General features: G+C 41.4%; 1 pseudogene across 1 annotated transcript; it reads left to right on the top strand.

The window, feature by feature from the left end:
• Window positions 1-1,024: 1,024 nt before the first annotated feature.
• LOC309709637 (N-acetyllactosaminide alpha-1,3-galactosyltransferase-like) lies at window positions 1,025-9,163 on the top strand (annotated as a pseudogene). The gene is made up of 6 exons (XR_014280873.1): window positions 1,025-1,068; window positions 3,653-3,741; window positions 4,499-4,564; window positions 4,686-4,775; window positions 7,561-7,698; window positions 8,488-9,163. The product of XR_014280873.1 is annotated as an N-acetyllactosaminide alpha-1,3-galactosyltransferase-like (transcript).
• Window positions 9,164-20,693: the final 11,530 nt, after the last annotated feature.

Here is a 20,693-nt window from a genome sequence, read left to right as displayed (position 1 = left end):
GTCAAACTCCTGAAACGCGCGTCAGTGTAGCGCGTTTCAGGCGTTTTCGCGACGCAAATCTGCTTCCGAATTTTTGCGGGAGCCGCAATCGCGGGTCATCGCGCTTTTCCATTAACTTTACATGTAAACCTGACGCTCTGGCCGCCTCTATCGCGTTCGGTGTGAACACACCGTTAGACTAAAACTGACATAGTTACGTTTATCCTACCATAAAACAAAGAGAAGGTACGAACTCTCCCATGCTCCAAGGATGTGGGTGTGAATGACCGAGCACTCTGGAATGCACACAAAGTCTTGTAGTGAACAACAGCCTAAGTCATCAAAAGGTCAACATGCAGTATTCTACCATATGCAAACTTATATCATTAAAAGATTATACTGACTACTAAGTGCAATTTTCTATTGACACTGAGATACCGACGAGGCCTCCTTGCAAGTAAATCGATCGATCGCTGTTGCCTTGTTTTTCTTTCACGGGAATAAGTCCTGGATACAGCGGGGTCTGAGTTTAGACCCAACAATAAGGCTTATAGGTTCAGAAATTGGTCAAACTACCAAGAAGTTGAGTTATGAAAATAACCCAGCATTTTTTAGTATGTATGCCATTATGTTTTTGTTTTTGTTGGCTATTTTCCTGCAAAGAAAAATGAGGTAATCTATCTTTTTCTGTGGAAAAAATGTAGAAAATGTAAAATGAATTAATAGGATGTATTATTATTTAGTTCACAGCAGATAGTAGGTATTTCATCCTGTTCTTCATGTAGTGGAAACAACACTTGTGATACTGTAGTTTTTGTAGTTTGGGGCCCTCTGGAGATGAAGTCCAATTTAAATAATGACCCTTCACAATCCTTCAGTGAATTTTCACATTTTATGCACTATAAATACTGAGTGTTGTTCAACTGGCAACCATGTATGAATTTTGTTTAAATTTTAAGCATGGAAGATTTAGACTACAGTACTTTTTTTTCATTTCATTTTTAACAAATTTCTTGTTATTCTCATCATTATCACTAACACAGGTTTTGGCCAGGAATCTCATGGTAAATGGTTGCTGTCTCTCAAGAGGTACAAATAAAACTGGTTTTACTGGACTTGTGCATTCAACTGAGTCAATGGCACCAGAGATAATGTAAAAAAATATGTATGTTCCTCATATTTTTAATAAGACAGGTTGTACCAGTTTAAGACACTCCATTTTGTGCTCCCTGTCTTTTGGAAAAACATTTTTGAACATGTCGATGAAATTTCTTGAGAACCCACAGACATTATCAAATCTATGGAAAGTTCATAGAAGGGGCCAACTGAACCTTCAGGATTTGAAAACTGTTTGTGTAGAAGAATCAGCTAAAATCACAGTTGATGCATGCGACTAGTTTCTCCATACAGGAGGTGTGTTGAAGCTGTCATCACCAGCAAAGGATTTTGTATGAAATATTAAATACATTTCTGTAAACATATTCGATACTTGACTGGTTTTTCAGTTCTCATTATTACGCAATTTTTATGGACAGCTATGGGTTGATTTATTTGAATGTGTTGATTCGATGGGTTGCTACCAACATGCCAGTAGCACCTTTAGAAATACTTTTACTTAGAAAATTGGTGATGTGTTCAATACTCATTTCACCTTCTGTATGCTACACTATACTGTCACTCAGTTCTAAAGCTACTTCCCACCAATGTCCATCTGCCTTAATTAAGATAGCCACAATTTTATGACATAATGGTTTAAGTTTCAATGGTAAAAACATTAATGGTAAAAACAAGCTATAGATTGGAGAAATTAATCCTAGATGGTCAAAGGAGCTTGCAAAGAAAAGCGTCTGGACTTCTTTAAGTTACTTGAAGACGTTTCACCTCTCATCCGAGAAGTCAAAGGAGCTTGCAAAGAAAAGCGTCTGGACTTCTTTAAGTTGCTTGAAGACGTTTCACCTCTCATCCGAGAAGCTTCTTCAGTTCTAAGGTCAAATGGTGGACATATTTCCATACATTTTGGGAGGAACACCCTTCAACTGGTGCGGGAGTATGAAAGGGAATAGCGGATTATAGGAACCATCTCCGTTTCAACCTAAGATGTAGACAAAGCAGAGTTGTTCCTAAGAGCCTGCGCCTTGGATCCACTGTCAGGGGATACAGAGCAGACTTGATTCTACAGAGAGCACAAAATCACCTTTTAAGTGAAAGGATAAGACAGGTCCATTTCACCATAGATGCCCTCCAGATCAAGATCAGCCAGACCCTGCAGGAACTGGAAACCCTTCTACCCTCTCCAATCTTAGAAGAGGTTTACAAGTTTGTGGACAAGGTTCCTATAATCCGCTAGTTTCCTTGATTCCCTTTCATACTCCCGCACCAGTTGAAGGGTGTTCCTCCCAAAATGTACGGCAATATGTCTGTGAAGGTTCTCAGTCATCCAGGTCATCGTAGTCAAAGGAGCTTGCAAAGCGTAAACCCCCGCCTCTGCGAGGGAGGATAAGAAGGACAGACGCAACAACATTGTCATCCCCTATGTAGCCGGTGTATCAGAAAAACTCAGGAGAGTTTTCTCCAAGCATGACATCCCGGTGCATTTCAGACCCAGCAACACGCTCAGACAAAAACTGGTTCACCCGAAAGACAAAACGCCAAAACACAAACTTAACAATGTGCTGTATGCTGTACAGTGCAGCGAGGAATGCCCAGACCTCTACATTGGAGAGACCAAACAGCCACTTCACAAGCGCATGGCACAACACAGAAGAGCCACCTCCACAGGACAAGACTCAGCAGTCCATCTGCATCTTAAGGATAAAGGACACTCTTTCGAGGATGCCAATGTTCACATTTTGGACAGAGAGGACAGATGGTTTGAAAGAGGAGTGAAAGAAGCCATCTATGTCCACTGTGAGCGACCATCTTTGAACAGAGGCGGGGGTTTACGACACCAACTCTCTGCCATCTATAATCCAGTTTTGAGATCCCTTCCCAGACGCCTTAACGCCCACTCACATCCTGGGCCATCTGACCTCAGGAATTCGCATGATAAGGTGGGGCCAGGTTTCACAATGAACACACCCGAAACTCTGGCTGATTGGGACCCACACCCAGTTTCCCACCTTGGCTCAGGCGATTAGAGGATCATCAGGGGGTCCCTTTGTCCCTCTGTGGGGGGATACTCCCACTAGGTTTATATCTGGGACTCTCCACCATTTGACCTTAGAACTGAAGAAGCTTCTCGGATGAGAGGTGAAACGTCTTCAAGTAACTTAAAGAAGTCCAGACGCTTTTCTTTGCAAGCTCCTTTGACTACGATGACCTGGATGATTGAGAACCTTCACAGACATAATCCTAGATGCCACTAGATCATTTTGATGTTTGGGTCAAAGTATAGGATAGTATAGGAGGAGTTGCAGATGTAGCTTAGACTTTGGATAAAATGAATCAAGCTTTCACATTCACGGATTTACATCAATTGATCTTAATTGTAAAAATGAGCAATAGACTTTGTTGGTCTAAAACAGTTTTGAGCAGTTTATAATTTATGGATATGGCAGGTTATGCAGGAAATGAATGCAAGATAATGAAAATATCTTACATGAAATAAGATACTTTATTACTTTACTTTATTTATCCCAAGGTTGGGCTCACTATTTTTTTTCTTTTCAATAAGGTCTAATTCTGTCAACCAGCCATCCCTTTCTCCTCCATCAGAACGCCGCTTAAGAAGAAAATGACAGGGCTGTTTTCCCTAACAATGAGGTAGGAGCGTGGGCCAAGATGGTGGTGCTGTTGGTAGGAATGTGTGTGTGTGTCTGTGTGTGTGTGTCTGTGTGTGTGTGGGGGTGGGGGTGGGGGGGGGGCATTATTATTATAGAAACTGGATTTTGAATTGTGAGTTGACAACAAACGAGACTCTTCCATTGTAATCAGAGGAGGATTGATTTCACTTTGCCTGATTCTATTTTATACAAACTTGTATCAAGTGAAGGAGAGAGCATTTCCAGAAATCTTTCTAACTTATTGTTTTCCTTACCTTGTTGTTTTATCTGTAGGTATAAAAAACATAAAAATAACCATAATGTCCTCAATTGATTTTAGACTTTCTGGAAAACATTTTGGCTGCCACCATGTCAGTGTTTTGGAGCCAGACATTATTATTACTACCTACTAGCCCACTAGTGACCTAACCAATTGCAAGGAGGTTTTCAGTGCAGTACCATATACAGCTTTTTGACTAGTTTCACTACAGTGGCTTTTAGCATTGCAAGCAATAGCGGAATACACATTTTTCCCCATTGATTGATGGTTCCCAAAATGTTCACCAACAGCATTGTAAGCCTGCATGACTCGGGCTTTAGCAATCTTCATGAATTACCTATGTAAAGATATTTATCTGTTAATTGATGCTAAATATTGGTATACCTGTCAAAGGAAAAACAATGAAGTGAGGCCCAAACTTTATTTGATTTATTTAGTATTATTTTTAATATTATTATTTTTTATTAATTTCTCTAAGTAAAAAAGATGGAATCCTCTACTGTCTGCTGTTGGTCATCCTCGGTTCTACTTCCTTATATACAAGGTATGTATTAAGGCACTATTTTCAAAAACATATTGATACGTAATATCTATATGATGTAGCAACCTTTTCAAACAATTTATTTTGTTGTTATGTCTTGTGGTGCTTATTTTTCCGGTATCAGATATTTAAGGAACACTATCCTAATGATAAAATTGCACCCTGAACGAGAACCAAGCCAGCGCATTAATTTGGATGACACATTTGACTTTGGGTAAGAGATATTCAAAATTTGGACACCATTGTCTGGTAATTATAATGTCCCATACTTGTATTTGATTTTTAAGATGTTGTTTTTAGTAGAATAAACACATGTAGCTTGTGCACACAATTTAGGAAACTTCTGCATCAAAGTACAGTTAAAATAAAATATTTTTGGAGGTTAATGTTACAATAGCACTTGTGACAAGCAGACAGTAACCAAATTTGAAAGTGTGTTAAAAAAAGAAGAAAGAAAAACCAGAGCGACATGATTAAAGAAGCATTTACACAATAAAACACAAACTAACTATAGAATAAAATAACCTGCTTGGGAGTATTCATAATAGGGCTGCCACGATTAGTCGACTAGATCCCAAGATCCCAAAAGACGCAGGAATAAGTAGTAGGATTTAAGAGTGTAATAACGGACTGAAACAGAAGATGGCAGCACTGCATGTACAAGGATGCCAGCTGCCGTTAAACCCCGAAGAAGAAGAAGCTGTGTCCCAGAATTCATAGCACAGCCCAGCCTAGTTTCCAACAATGGCGGCAGCTAGTTAGTTTTAATATTACTCTTATTATTCTTTCTGGGTCACAAAATAAAGTTTAACATATTTTTAGGCGAGAATGTAGCTGTGTAAACTTCTGCTCAGTTTATCAGGACGGCACATATTTTCAAAAGCGCTCCGACGTTTTCGGAGACGTCTGTTACCCACTAGCTCGATAGCTAGCCGGGGGCAAGGCTCACTAGAGCCCGTGAGAACACCGGACACCCGGCTAATCATTTTCAAACCCACTGCCGTCTTTCGCTACTCAGGTTAAACATGATATATAAGTCACTTAGATAACTTGAAAATGTTATAGTTTGGCTTTTTTTTTTTTGTATTTTATTTGTTCCTGAGTAAATCGGTTTGGCTGAGATTAAAGTTATAGTTTTTACACAGCTGAATAAACCTCGAGCAGACAACTGATTATCAGAAGTGTGAGATGCTCGAGAATTTACTCCGGTTTCCTGTTATATTTTAGATAGCAAGGAGTTTATTAAACTTCACCAAAACAATCTGCAAATTTCATTAAAATTTAATAAACTATCATCTCGTCTTTATTTTTAGTTAGCGCATACAGGGCTCTAGAGTGCGACCAATTTGGTCGCAAATGCGACCAAATTTTTCAGTGGTGCGACTAAAAAAAATATTTGGTTGCACCTGTGCGACCAACTGTTCGGGTAGCAAAAAAAAAAAAAAAATCTGCAACCTTCCCTGTGGTCAACAACAGACACACATTTTGCCCCTATTGTGGACTAAACCAATCAGAGATAGTCAGGGGCGGGACCTCTCTGATTGGCCGTGGTCCAGTTGAAAGTGCAGGTGGAAGTGGGAGGTGAGTAGCTTGAATAAAGCGATATCAATTCATTAAATCCTGAATCGACTTTTAAACATAACTGTGTTTTGCCAGAAACGCCAGATTCTCAGATTAAAGCTCACAAAACCATTTCAACAACAACCAAACAGCAAATGAGAGCAGGTACACGGATTCTACACAAAGACGTAAACATAGACCTGACGCATCAGAATCAGCTTTGTCTTTCTCGGCTTTCTCACCCGATGGCCCGCAGACGGACACGCTGTCGGAGCTTAGCGATCCTGATGCGTCCGGTCCACGTTGTGTTTACGTCTTTTTGCGCTGATTCTGAGCTGCAGGTTTTGTCTCTCTCCAACCAAAATTCACCGAGCCAGCAGCAAAAGAAGCAGCAAACTGCACTTCACATTTGATCAATGTCATCATGAATTTTGCTGTTTTGCTTCCACGACTATTAAAACCACACTCCATGCACATCCTGCTCTCTCTCTCTCTCTCTCTCTGTACTTCAAGAACAGTTTCCCGTCTCCAATCTCTGTTTTCTGTATTATTCATTTGCTTATTACCCACCAGTCTACCGTTGTTTACAGCGCTGTGGCTGCTGTCTTTTTATTTTCTTTTTCTTTTTTTCACTTAAATGACCTCGGACAAGAAAGCCTATTTTTTCTGTTGTTCAATACTGAAGAAATTTAAACTTTATATGCAGAACATTGTAGAATATTTTTAAGGTTATCTGCTATAAAAAGCCAGACCAGGAAAATCTCCTTCATGTTTTTCTGTGTTTTATTCTCAGTTACTTTCACACAAAGGCATCTGCTGTGATGTTCACAATTCTGAAGAAGTCAGTACTGATAAATGATCAGAATTATAATATTTCTGACTCTCTGAGGCTAAGTTGAATCGAATCGGGACTTTGAAAACCGGAATCAAATGGATTATAGAAATCAGTGATGATACCCAGCCCTAGTGAGCAGCCTAGGCACGACAGAAGTGGATGTAGCTGTAATAGGAAAAGAACTATTGCTAACTTTTCTGTTAAGGCCTGATCCTTCTGAAATTCATAGCCAGTGCTCTGACACGGTGTCATCAATCTTTGAATGCTGAAAAAGCACAGTGTATCCAGAAAAACACATTATATTATATAAATTATTATAAAATTTGTGTGCGCCTAACTTTTGTGCTGGTACGCCCATGGCAAAAAGTTAGTCTAGAGCCCTGACATACCTTAAACACTTAAAGCTGTAAGCTAATGATAGTTATATAAGAGCAGATGCTGCTGGTGCGATAAGCTGTACGTTTTACGTCCAATGGATTTGATTAGTTGACTAATCGCAAAAATAATCGGTGACTAGTCAACTATCAAAATAATCGTTTGTGGCAGCCCTAATTCATAAGTAAGATTTTTTTGTGTTTTAATTTGTTTTGTTCTTTTAATCCAGGGCCAGACCAGCAGTTCAGACATCAACATCTTGGAATGCTCCTATCATCTGGGAGGGAATGTTTGATCCAAATCTTTTTGATCAAAAGCACATAGGAGAAAAGTCATCAGTGGCCCTTACTGTGTTTGCTGTGGGACGGTCGGTTCCTCCATAAAAACTGTATTCCTTGGCTATTATACAGTGGTGCCTTCTAGTTAATAGAATTGAATAGAATGAATAAGAAATGTAGGCATGCCTACATGGCTGAATCAGTTCAACATGGCGAATTTAAACTGTAAATTCACTAGCCCACATAAGTAATCATGAGGTGGTGACTCTAGTTTTAGTTTATGGGGGGAAATATGCCTTATACCCCTGCAAAAGGGTTGCAAATGCATACGATAAGATCCACAAGCACAAACAAATGTTTACAAATGTGTACATGGATTTCTGTGTAACTTTTGAGGAGTCACAAATATGTGCTCCAATTCATGCTCAAATACAAAGAAATTTGGCCAAATTTGACCAAACTGTTTTGAAATCCAGACATCTAAACCTGAATAAATTTGCGCACAGACATCAACGGTTAATATTATTATTATTATTATTATTATTATTATTATTATTATTAGCATTATAGTCATGTCTAGGTCTTTTCTTGCTTTCTTGCATGTTGCCTTCTTTGTTGCTATATTTTTTTTTTAGCTTTTAAAAATGTAATTGGTAATTAGTATCTGGAGTAGTTGGCCTTTATGACCCATAACCAATAAACACCAGCTTGCCTTGCTGTTTGTTGGGTGTGGACGATTGAACCTTGGCTCAGATTGAAATAATTACTTTTTGTGCATCAAAGATAGTGAAGAAATATACAAACAGGATGGTTTTTGTATTGTTTTGCAATAATTTACAAATAAAAAAATCATTTGTTTTTCTCTGTCTCTCATTAAGGTACCTGGATGCCTACCTCAAGACTTTCCTCATCTCAGCAGAACAACATTTTATGTTGGGATTACCAGTGACGTATTATGTGTTTACAGACTTACCAGACAAAGTACCAAACATCACACTTGCTTCTCACAGAAACATAAAGGTTATCCAGGTGGGAAAGCACACCAGGTGGCAAGACATTTCTATGATGCGAATGAGGACAATATCAGAAGCTATACAGTCAGAGATCCGTCACAGATTTCATTATGTCTTCTGTTTTGATGTGGATCAGGAGTTTAAGGGGAGATTTGGGTCTGAGGCACTGAGTGATTCTGTGGCTTTGCTCCATGCCCACTATTATAAATTACCAAAAGCCCGGTTTACCTACGACAGAAACCCCAAATCTAAAGCCTTCATGGAAACTGGCGATTTCTACTACCATGCTGCTATCTTTGGAGGAACGTGGCAAAATGTAAAGCATTTGGTAGATGCCTGTTATCTGGCTATCATGGAGGATGAAATAAATGATGTGGAAGCTCTGTGGCACGATGAGAGCCATCTAAACAAGTACTTTTGGATTCATAAACCAAGCAGGCTGCTGTCTCCAGAGTACTGCTGGGACCAGAGCATTTGAGACAAGCAGGATATACTTGTCACCCGCCTAATGTGGGCACCAAAACATTATGACACTGGCTAGATCGAAAATCAAAGTTGGAATTATTTTATAAGCAAGGGGCTAGCTTGTTAAACGTATATATAGACTTATTTTTATTGGATTATTTGACAAGTGAGCTAGTAGAATAGCTCGTCTTCCTTTTCTGAAAACTCATCTAATCCAGCTAGGTAAATCTAAATGCTTAGGCTTGGAGGACTGTTGTTCCTTTCTGTAATTATGTTGCAATATTATATATTATTTTGTAAATATTTTAGGTTGTGACTAAATCTGGAGACTTTAATTATAGCTTGGTGGCTAACAAAGGTGAAAATTCTGCTCATGTACTAAAATCTTAAAATACCATAAAGAGAAGCATATCCTCTGACCAGTAGGTTTTTGTGGAATATTTATGGTGTCAAGAAGACAGACAGAAGTGAATTAAAAGGCCTAAAATCCAACTTTCATGGGTGTAATGTAACAAAGAGTGCAGTGACAGAGATTTATGCTTGTGCTTTTGCTGATAGTTATTTTTGCTTTAATCAAATCATGACTCTAATCAAAATATGATCAAGAGGTAATAATTTAAAAACGAAGTGATTTTATTATGCATGGGCAATCAGAAGAAGTAATTTTTGGGTGTATTGTGATAAGGAGAGAAAGCAAATTCTAAGTTACAATGAAGTAATCAGAATTGAAAACTGTATGTGAAGTACAAAGCAATGTATTTCTAATCAAGATGATAAGAAGATGATAAGAAATCAGGCTAAAATTATGCAAACTGAAGTGAAATTATGTTGAATAAATGTGACAATTGTAATAAAGTAACTCTTACTACAGAGATAAAGTGAGGCAGAGAAAGAACACTGAGATGTGCTCAACATCAAATGGTTGGACTGACAAAACACTGGATGATGGCCATGACATGAAGGAAAGGTGAAAAGAAGAAGAGGACTATAAGACCCTTTGCAGACGGTGTCCTCTGCTATATAAAACACTGCATAGACACTGTTACAGCAGTCAAACGGATCCGGGCTTATCCCAACCAAAAGCCCTGGATGACCCGGGAGGTCAGGCAGCTGCTGAAGGAGAGGAACATTGCGTTCAGGTCTGGCAACAGGGATTACTACACCACAGCCCGATCCAACCTGAAGAGAGGCATCAGAGAGGCAAAGGGGGACTATAGGAGGAGGATCGAGGACCATTTGAAGAGTAATACCAGCCGGCAGGTGTGGCAAGGCATCCAGCACCTAACCAACTATAAGATCAATCTCGGAGCTGCGGACGGTGACCTGGAGCTGGCAGAGGAGCTGAATATCTTCTTTGCCCGCTTTGAGACCAGGGTACCGGAGGTATTGGAGCCACAGCAGCAACACGCCACCCATAGCAGCACCACCCTCACCCTGGAAGAGCACGAGGTGAGGCGCATGCTGCAGGCTGTTAACCCGAGGAAGGCGGCGGGTCCTGATGGTGTGCCAGGTCGAATATTGAGGGATTGTGCAGGACAGCTGGCTGGGATCTTCACCAGGATTTTCAACAAATCCCTCGCACAGGCGACTGTCCCACTCTGCCTGAAGTCCTCCACCATAGTCCCCTTGCCTAAGAAGCCCCACATCACCGGCCTGAATGACTACAGACCGGTGGCACTCACCCCAGTGGTAATGAAATGCTTTGAGAAGCTGGTCCGCAGACACATCACAGCAGCCCTGCCCCGCAGCCTGGATCCACACCAGTTTGCCTACAGAGCAAACCGATCCACGGAAGACGCTGTAGCCACAGCACTCCATGCTGCATTAACTCACCTGGAAGAGCATGGTAGCTATGTGCGGATGCTCTTCGTGGATTACTGCTCAGCTTTTAACACCATCCTTCCACACAAACTGGTGGCCAAGCTACAAGACCTGGGGCTTCCATACAGCACCTGCATGTGGATCAATAGCTTCCTCTCGGGCCGTAGACAGAGAGTCAGAGTTGGCCATCACACATCCTCAGCCCTGAGTCTCAGCACTGGCTCACCCCAGGGCTGTGTGCTCAGTCCACTGCTCTACTCTCTCTACACACACGACTGCACTCCTCGCCACCACAGCAACATCTTTGTGAAATTTGCAGATGACACCACAGTGGTGGGGCTCATTTCCAAGGGAGACGAGTCTACGTACAGAGACGAGGTGGAGCAGCTGACGTCATGGTGTAAGGCCAATAACCTCCTCCTCAACACTTCAAAAACCAAAGAACTCATAATAGACTTCAGAAGGAAAAAGGCAGAGATCCAACCACTATTCATAAATGGGGACTGTGTAGAAAGGGTGGCAAGCTTCCGCTTCCTGGGAGTCAATATAGAGGAGAACCTTTCCTGGAGTGTGAACAGAGACTGTACTTCCTGAGAATTCTCAGGAGGAATAACATCACACAGAGACTGCTGGTGTCCTTCTACAGAGCCACCATTGAGAGTGTTCTAACTTACTGCATATGCATCTGGTACACTAGCTGCACAGGGGCTCAGAGGAAAGCACTCCAAGGGATCATTAACACCGCCCAAAAGATCACTGGCTGCCCTCTCCCCACACTGGAAGTTCTACACAACGCCCACTGTTTTAAAAAGGCCCAAAACATCATAAAAGACACCTCACATCCTGGCCACTCCCTGTTCGAACTGTTGCCCTCAGGCAGACGGTACAGGGCAATCAGAGCAAGGACTAATAGACTCAAACACAGCTGTTATCCAACTGCAATAACACATCTGAATACTACAAAAAAATGTCCATCACGCCACTCTTGTGTTAATCTATGCACGGTCTGAAGCATGTGTGTGGGAATGTATGTGAATGTTTTACTGTTATATCTTATTAGTATTTTAAGTATTCTATCTATTTTATTTATTGAATTTTATTGTTTTATTTATATTTTGATATTGCTAGGGATGATGCAATGATCGGGGACCATTCTTAATTTCGTTGTTCTCATGACAATGACAATAAAGTTTCTGATTCTGATTCAGATAACAGTAAATTACTTAAATAAGACATTCTATCTGCAATTAAAGGTAATTTTGTGGATATTCCCTTTTTTGGATTGTTTTTAAATTCTTTTTTAAAAACTACTTTTTAAGTAATTTTGCAGCAGTCATGAAAGAATGGGGTATAATAAGCATGCTGGTGTTTTGGAGAAGGTGACTATTGAAGATCAGTTGGAGAGAAAGAGTCTCGATAAAAATCCATAACTGTATGTAATGATGTGTCTGTGAGATGGTTAGAAATATTTGCTTCTCTAGTGGCTAAAATTTTATTTGTGAAGACATTCATTAAGTCATTTCTAGTTAAGGTTAAAGGAATGATTTGGTCAACAGAGCTGTGACTCACTGAGCTTAGCAATAGATAGCGAAGAGAAACTGATGAGTTTCTTGTATTTTCTTCAGCCAGAGATAAATAGTATGGAAATCTTTTTGTACCATTCTCCTCGTGTGTACACCAAGGAAAGTGGTACAAAAAGGAGGACTGATGTTTTGTTTGAATCAGAGTCAAACAAGAATACAACAGCAAGTTGAATTATGCAGTGATATAGTACTCCATATGTATCCATGTGTAGTTTGACCATATAGGCACTACTATAATTCTAAAGCAAAGAGGAGTGAAGTCCCTCTACATTTCTTTATCGACTCTACAACTAGTCAAGGGTAGGGATGGGTACCGGTATTGGTTCTGACATAAACGGTAGTAACCAGACCGAAAAGCAACGCACATTTCTGTGCTTTATTTCTGTGCTTTTTTCCCCCTGAGATGTCATACACTTTGGATTCCAGCCAATCATTTTACCTTTGCGAGCGTAGTAGGCGGGCCCAGATACGTACGTTCTTTTAGAGCAGAGCTACAGATTAAAAATTCCCAAAGTGAAGCGGTCAAAGTCTGGCTGTACTTCACAGCAAAAGATGCAAACTCAGCAGCCTGCAACAAGTGCTTTAAGGTGATACTGTGCAACCGAGGTAACTCCTTGAATCTGATGAAACACCTGGCGACGTATAGCATTTTGTTAAAAGCCGAGAAATGCGCCGTATTTGATAGCTTGCTGCGAGACCTCACACCGTGCACATCGACTGCGCGTGGGTTGCCTGTTGTCTGACCCAGAGTTAGCAACATCCCCCAAAAACACGAAGAGGAGAGTCCTGGCCCCTAGCCCTGCCAGTGTAGCAGAAATGATGACGGATGATGATGGCAGCAGCAGCCGTTCTTCTCTGCATGAGTAGCCTAACGTTGTTCGTGTGTAATTTACGTTGAGTAGGCTAACCACGTTATTAAATTAATGCATGTAAGGTGAACTAGCAAACACTGTCGTAGTTACATGCGGCTGTCTTCTTGTTTGATGGCAGATACTCCCTTCACCCTGGCCAAAAAGGCTAAAATGATCAAAGAAAAGGTGGAAAACAGCTAAACATGAGAGGTTTTTGGACAAAGTTTGTTTTTTCCATTGTTTAAGCACTGCTTCCAGCCAAGAGTGATGCCATAAATCCCCTATAGCTGCAGAAAAGGCTAACATTGTTATCTTTTTACAAAAAAACAGCTGAACATGAGAGGTTTTTGGACCAATTTTGTGTTCTCCATTCTTTAAGCACCGGTTTGAGCACCGTTTAAGCACCGGCACCGTTTCAAAAGTACCGGTTTGGCACCGGTATCGGATAAAACCTAAACGATACCCATCCCTACCCACCTGTGTACAAGCATGTGCAGCAGCTGTAGAGGCAGTGCAAAAATCTGCTGACATAGTTTTAGGACACACTCTGACTGTTAGAGTACCTCAAGCAGTAACTTTTATACTGCTACAAGCACATTTGCCTTTCTTAACACATGCTAGACAACTCTCCTATGCTGGCACACTGCTTTTGCAATCCCACATCAACATAGTGAGATGTGGACCTTTAAATCCTAGCACATTGTTGCCAACGCCTGTTGTGATATTTTGATACCATGGTAGCATTTACAGGATATTGTTTTATAGTGATATTATACAGGAAAACTGTTACTCAATAAGGCCCATTTACTAGTTGTTTTTCTCTTTCTCTGTGACCCAAGAATTAATGTGTAAGAATCACAGGATGGTACCTCAAGGTCGAAAACACCACAGAGATCACTTCCTTACTCCCATCTTCCCTTCTTTATCTCCTAGAAAAGAGCTTGTTAAAGGCCAGGTGGTTTGTTTCAGAATTCACTAATGAAAGAACTCTGTATTCTATGTCTAGGAGTGTATTTTGCTGGGATAATCATAAATTGTAGCTGAACTGATAAACTATACAAAGGATACTTCTTTGCTCAGAGGGCAGGAAGACGCTTCCTTATTTGGTCTGTACCGGTTTGAACTGAGAATCTGCTGACACACGAACCTTTTTCCTCTATATAAACTGTTGTCTGATGAATAAACCTTTGAGTTGATTTTGGGAAAGCAACCTGAAGCAGTCTGTGTTTCCTTGTTCTCCCAAGCTACTCCCGGCGCTGTAACTAACCTGCTGAACGGCATACCTGAGTGTTACTTTGAATAATTTTGAATCTTATGGGGTAAAGACAAAACTCTGCTTATAGGTGCCCACGCCTCGGAGGAAACCCGATCCACGGAGAAACCGGGGACCGAGATTTCTTTCAACGTCCATAGAGCGAAAAGCACATTGCTGCGTTGAAAAATTAGAAAAGGAAAACTAAGCCACGTGCTGACATTTACAGTACACCACAAGAAGGTTTCACTGACATCTTTGTTGACGGTTCAGCATCAAAAAATGCACTGGGGCGTAACTGTGTAGGATATGCAGTAACCACAACAGACACTATAGTGGAAGCAAGAGCCTTGCCACACATTCAGCTCAGAGTGCAGAACTGACTGCAGTAATCAGAGCATGTGAAATACATGAAGGACAGGACATTAACATCCACACAGACAGCCAGTATGTATTTGCGGCAGTTCACCACTTTGCAAAAATATGGGATAACAGAGGAATGGTTACCTCCTCTGGAAACCCAGTTCAGCATGCAGATTTGCTGAAGCAACTGTTACAAACAGTACAACTGCCGCGACATTTAGCAATTTGCAAACGTGCAGCACATCAGAAGGATGACAGCAGCCATAGCAACCACAGTCTTATTAACAACTCGTGAAAATCACACCATTCCACTGTCTGTAATGCAGGACGAACAAAAAGGAGCACCATCAAAAGGACAAAAGCAATGGCTAAAACACGGAGCAGTACTAGACACTGATGACATAATGAAAATAGCAGGAAAACCCATTCTTCCCAAATCATTACACAAAACAGCCGCTCTAGTGAGCCATGGTTTAAGCCATGTCTTATTAGGAGGGATGATCTTTATAATAAACCAACAATTCTACACTATAAATTTTGAAACTTCAGCAAAAGAATATGTGAGAACATGTATGACCTGCCAAAAACACAATACCCAAGGTAACTTAAGACCAAGAGGAGGACATTTTCCTACACCACCTCACCCATTTCATACAATTCACATGGACTTCATTGAATTGAATGAGTGTCAGAGCTCAAAATACGCTCTAGTAATTATAGATGTTTTCTCAAAATGGCCAGAAATCTACCCAGTGAAAAAAGCAGACGCAATCTCAGTTGCAAAGTGTCTATGCAACCATTTCATTCCAACATATGGAATTCCTACTCTGATAAGATCAGATAATGGAACCCATTTTGTAAATGACGTGATCAGCAAAGTATCTGAAGCACTAGGTTTCAGTTTGAAACACCATTGTGCCTACCATCCACAGAGTGCAGGATTAGTGGAGAGAACAAATGGCACTATAAAGCAAAGGCTCAGGAAAACGATGGAAGAAACTAGCAGACCATGGTCAGAATGTGTAGGCCTAGTCAAAATGTGGATGAGAATAGCACAAGGAAGTAACAAACTGTCCCCATTTGAAATTATACATGGGCGACCTTTTCCACTACCAGTTACTAGCGAGCCACTAGATAAATCAATCTGTGAAACCACTCTGGCGGATGGATGACTTGATTGTTGATAAACAGAGAAGTTGTTCTGAACAATAAACTGCCACAAGATTCTTTTTCACCTATTTCTTGCAGGTTGAAGCCAGGTGATTGGATCCTTGTCCGAGTACTCCAAAGGAAAAATTGGAGCTCGCCGCGGTGGGAGGGTCCATACCAAGTGCTTCTGACCACTCCAACTGCCTGCAAAATAGTGGAGAGACCCTCCTGGATACATCAGAGCCACTGCAAAAAGGTCGAGGTCCCAGAGGATTCCACTTCCTCCACAGAAGTCAACTAGTAAGGGAAAGTTTCACCCTCACTTGGTTGCTTCAGTGGTGAGGGGTAAGTGCTGATTGAGCATTGCTTGCACTTCAACCTCCAGCCATTGGCCAACTCTGAGGGTGTGACGGACCTGTACACAGCCATGGGAAGGTGGACCCTCCTGGTTACCTTGACTACGACGCTCACCCTTACAGGACCCCAGCTGATGCCGGAAACCGTTGAACCTCGAGGCAGACAGAAAAGATGGACACACGACAACTCTCATCTAAGAGACATGACACAAGACCACATCCACCCGTGGATGAACAATGCCTGGTACCGTTTTATCCACAACAGGACAAAGGCAGAATCTGCAAATACACTGTTATGTCTGTTCTCATATGCCCAGCGCGTCGACACACCCCACACTATATGGTGAATATATGAACAACACTCAAGCAAAGTGTGCAGCTAGCTTTGCTGGCATTGGATTCCAACACAGCCAAATCACCACCAACAATACAATCTCACATGCTGTTGGACTTAGTAATGGAACATGTGATCAACTCTTCTGGATCGATTTCAATGTGACAAACACATTATACATCCATCCACTTCCCAGTGTTCCTGGACCAACTCCCAGGGAAGAACCACTCCATGTGTTATCAACAAGAGAAAGGTAACAGACCCCTTGGAAACACCACAAACTGTGTCCAAACTGCAGGCCATGGAGAGGGCGCCCCTGTGAATATGAGTGGACCTTCTAACGGCATGTACTGGGTGCAAGGAATGGCCTGGCTATGTGGACAACGGGCATATTTCATACTGCCCCCAGGCTGGACAGGAACATGTGCTCCTATATTCCTGTCAGACCACACTTTCAGGATGACCGCAGTAAACACCACTTCTACAGCACTCCGGAAAAGAAGATCAACGTTCCCTAAACTTCAACCACATGACCCGATATGGGGAAGCGACGTACCCAAGGAATTCAAATTATGGACTACCGGACAGTAAGTACTCCATTCATTGTTCCCCTGGGTGGGAACTGGAAAAACATGCTGAGGATTGAAACTCTGGACTATTGTTTTGTACTCTTCTTGAAGGCTTCGTGCAAGATCAACGAACAGCAGAATGAGGAAAGCGATGCATTACGGATTGCAGTGATGCAACACCGAGTAGCTCTGGTGAGGTCGTACCTTCTCTTTGTTTTATGGTAGTGTAACCCAACCAGTGCAGGGGCCTCCCTACACCCCGGACTCTGCATTGTGTAAGTTTGTGTTGGATTGGGGTGCACAGTAGAGAGACCAGTCGGACACAGGCGTTCAATTTGTGGCTCGGACCGTGCCGTTTATTCAGATGCTGGGGCAAACACCACTCCAACTCTGCTGCTGGCCCTTTGCAAATCACAGTAAACACTGAACCAAGATGGCGCCCGCGCGAATGAGAAATCTGAACTACGGTGTCCTGCAGAGGACAAATAGTCAAAATTGCTTAGCTCTACCATACATATGCAGCTCAACAGCGACACCTTGTGACTTATTCCAGTCACTGCCTTACAGTAGGATAAATGTAACTATGTCAGTTTTAGTCTAAGTGCCTTTTGTTTAGATGAACTGAAGTCCTTATGGGGTCACACTCTGACCCCCCCCCCCCCCCCCCACACACACACACACACACGTATAAACATCCACATTCCAACGTATACACATCCACATTCCAATGTAAGGAACAAACGCACCTACTGATGTATAAATAAAGACTAGGGCAATGGCAGAGCACGAGTCCCTGAGCTCTCACTCTCGTGCGAGCGCTCTGTGGCTGCATTTGCTGCAAGTAAAAGCTGTGTGTTTCTCCTCTCTGATTCTCAGCTGAAGAAGTGTCTTAGAATACATCTCTTGACACTCAGAAACGCACTTCGAATCTCATTACGAATGACCCCGACGATGGCCTCCTCTCGCTGCCTTTTATTGAAAACGTTCACACAATAAACAATAGTTTACATGCACCTCCCCTCGTAACCCCCCTTGGTTACAAAGACAAGGCACTGTATGTGTGTGTGTGTGTGTGTGTAGGTGTGTGTGTTCTCTTCAGCACTGTAGCCAGGCTGACAAAAAGTCAGAGCTCTTTTGAGCCAACCATCCCTTTAACGTTAACTAGTAATGACTTCATGAACTTCTTCACAAATAAAATTTTTATCATTAGAGAAAAAATTACCAGTAATCATCCCACAGATGTAATATTATCTACAGCTACTCTTAGTACCATCGATGTTAAGTTAGACTCTTTTTCTCCAATTGATCTTTCTGAGTTAACTTCAATAATTACTTCCTCCAAACCATCAACGTGTCTTTTAGACCCCATTCCTACAAAACTGCTCAAAGAAGTCCTGCCATTAATTAATTCTTCAATCCTAAATATGATCAACCTATCTCTAATAATTGGCTATGTGCCACAGGCCTTCAAGCTGGCTGTAGTTAAACCTTTACTCAAAAAGCCATCTCTAGACCCAGCAGTCTTAGCTAATTATAGGCCAATCTCCAACCTTCCTTTCATATCAAAAATCCTTGAAAGAGTAGTTGTCAAACAGCTAACAGATCATCTGCAGAGGAATGGTTTATTTGAAGAGTTTCAGTCAGGTTTCAGAGCTCATCACAGCACAGAAACAGCTTTAGTGAAGGTTACAAATGATCTTCTTATGGCCTCTGACAGTGGACTCATCTCTGTGCTTGTCCTGCTAGACCTCAGTGCAGCGTTCGATACTGTTGACCATAATATCCTATTAGAGCGATTAGAACATGCTGTAGGTATTACAGGTACTGCACTGCAGTGGTTTGTATCATATCTATCTAATAGACTCCAATTTGTGCATGTAAATGGAGAGTCCTCTTCAAACACTGAGGTTAATTATGGAGTTCCACAGGGTTCAGTGCTAGGACCAATTCTGTTTACATTATACATGCTTCCATTAGGCAGCATCATTAGAAGACATAGCATACATTTTCACTGCTATGCTGATGACACCCAGCTCTATCTGTCCATGAAGCCAGATAACACACCCCAATTAGTTAAACTGCAGGAATGTCTTAAAGACATAAAGACCTGGATGGCCGCTAACTTTCTGCTTCTTAATTCAGATAAAACTGAGGTTATTGTACTCGGCCCTGAAAATCTTAGAAATATGGTATCTAAGCAGATTCTTACTCTGGATGGCATTACCTTGGCCTCCAGTAACGCTGTGAGGAACCTTGGAGTCATTTTTCACCAGGACATGTCCTTCAACACACATATTAAACAAATATGTAAGACTGCTTTCTTCCATTTGCGCAACATCTCTAAAATTAGAAATATCCTGTCTCAGAGTGACGTTGAAAAACTAGTTCATGCATTTATTACTTCCAGGCTGGACGACTGTAATTCATTATTATCAGGATGTCCAAAAAACTCACTGAAAAGCCTTCAGCTAATCCAAAATGCTGCAGCAAGAGTACTGACAGGGACTAGAGAGAGAGAGCATATTTCTCCTGTTTTGGCTTCCCTTCATTGGCTTCCTGTTAAATCCAGAATTGAATTCAAAATCCTGCTCCTCACATACAAGGTCTTAAATAATCAGGCCCCATCTTATCTTAATGACCTTGTAGTACCATATCACCCTATTAGAGCACTTCGCTCTCGCTCTGCAGGCCTACTTGTCGTTCCTAGAGTATTTAAAAGTAGAATGGGAGGGAGAGCCTTCAGTTTTCAGGCCCATCTTCTGTGGAACCAGCTTCCAGTTTGGATTCGGGAGACAGACACTATCTCTACTTTCAAGATTAGGCTTAAAACTTTCCTTTTTGCTAAAGCATATAATTAGGGCTGGAGCAGGTGACCCTGAATCCTCCCTTAGTTATGCTGCAATAGACGTAGGCTGCCGGGGGATTCCCATGATGCATTGAGTTTTTCCTTTCCAGTCACCTTTCTCACTCACTATGTATTGTGGAGCAGGGAAATTATTTTACTGCTATTGTTAAATAATTGTCATCATTACCATTGCATTAATAATATAATCTGGAGTTTATATTGCATTCAGATGTTTAAACAGTGTGTGTCTTTCAGAGAGACTAAGTTGCAGGCTGACAGGAAGTTGCAGGTTTGCAGAGTGTGCCTTTTGCAGAACTGAAACCGAAAGCAGAGTCTAAGTGTAGGTTATTTTGAGGAGCATTTGAGGACGAGACACAGACAGTTAAGAGGTGACACAAAGAGCATGTGAGGTCAACACATACACACATATTAGTTAGACTTATTTAGAGGAGAGATCAGTTATGTCTAGACAAGAAAGAGGAA

This window comes from Aulonocara stuartgranti, assembly GCF_965226115.1.
Source record: "Aulonocara stuartgranti genome assembly, chromosome: 1".
NCBI classification, from domain to species: Eukaryota; Metazoa; Chordata; class Actinopteri; order Cichliformes; family Cichlidae; genus Aulonocara; species Aulonocara stuartgranti.
The sequence above is the reverse complement of the archived record's forward strand: the minus strand, read 5'-3'. Positions and strand labels throughout refer to the sequence as shown.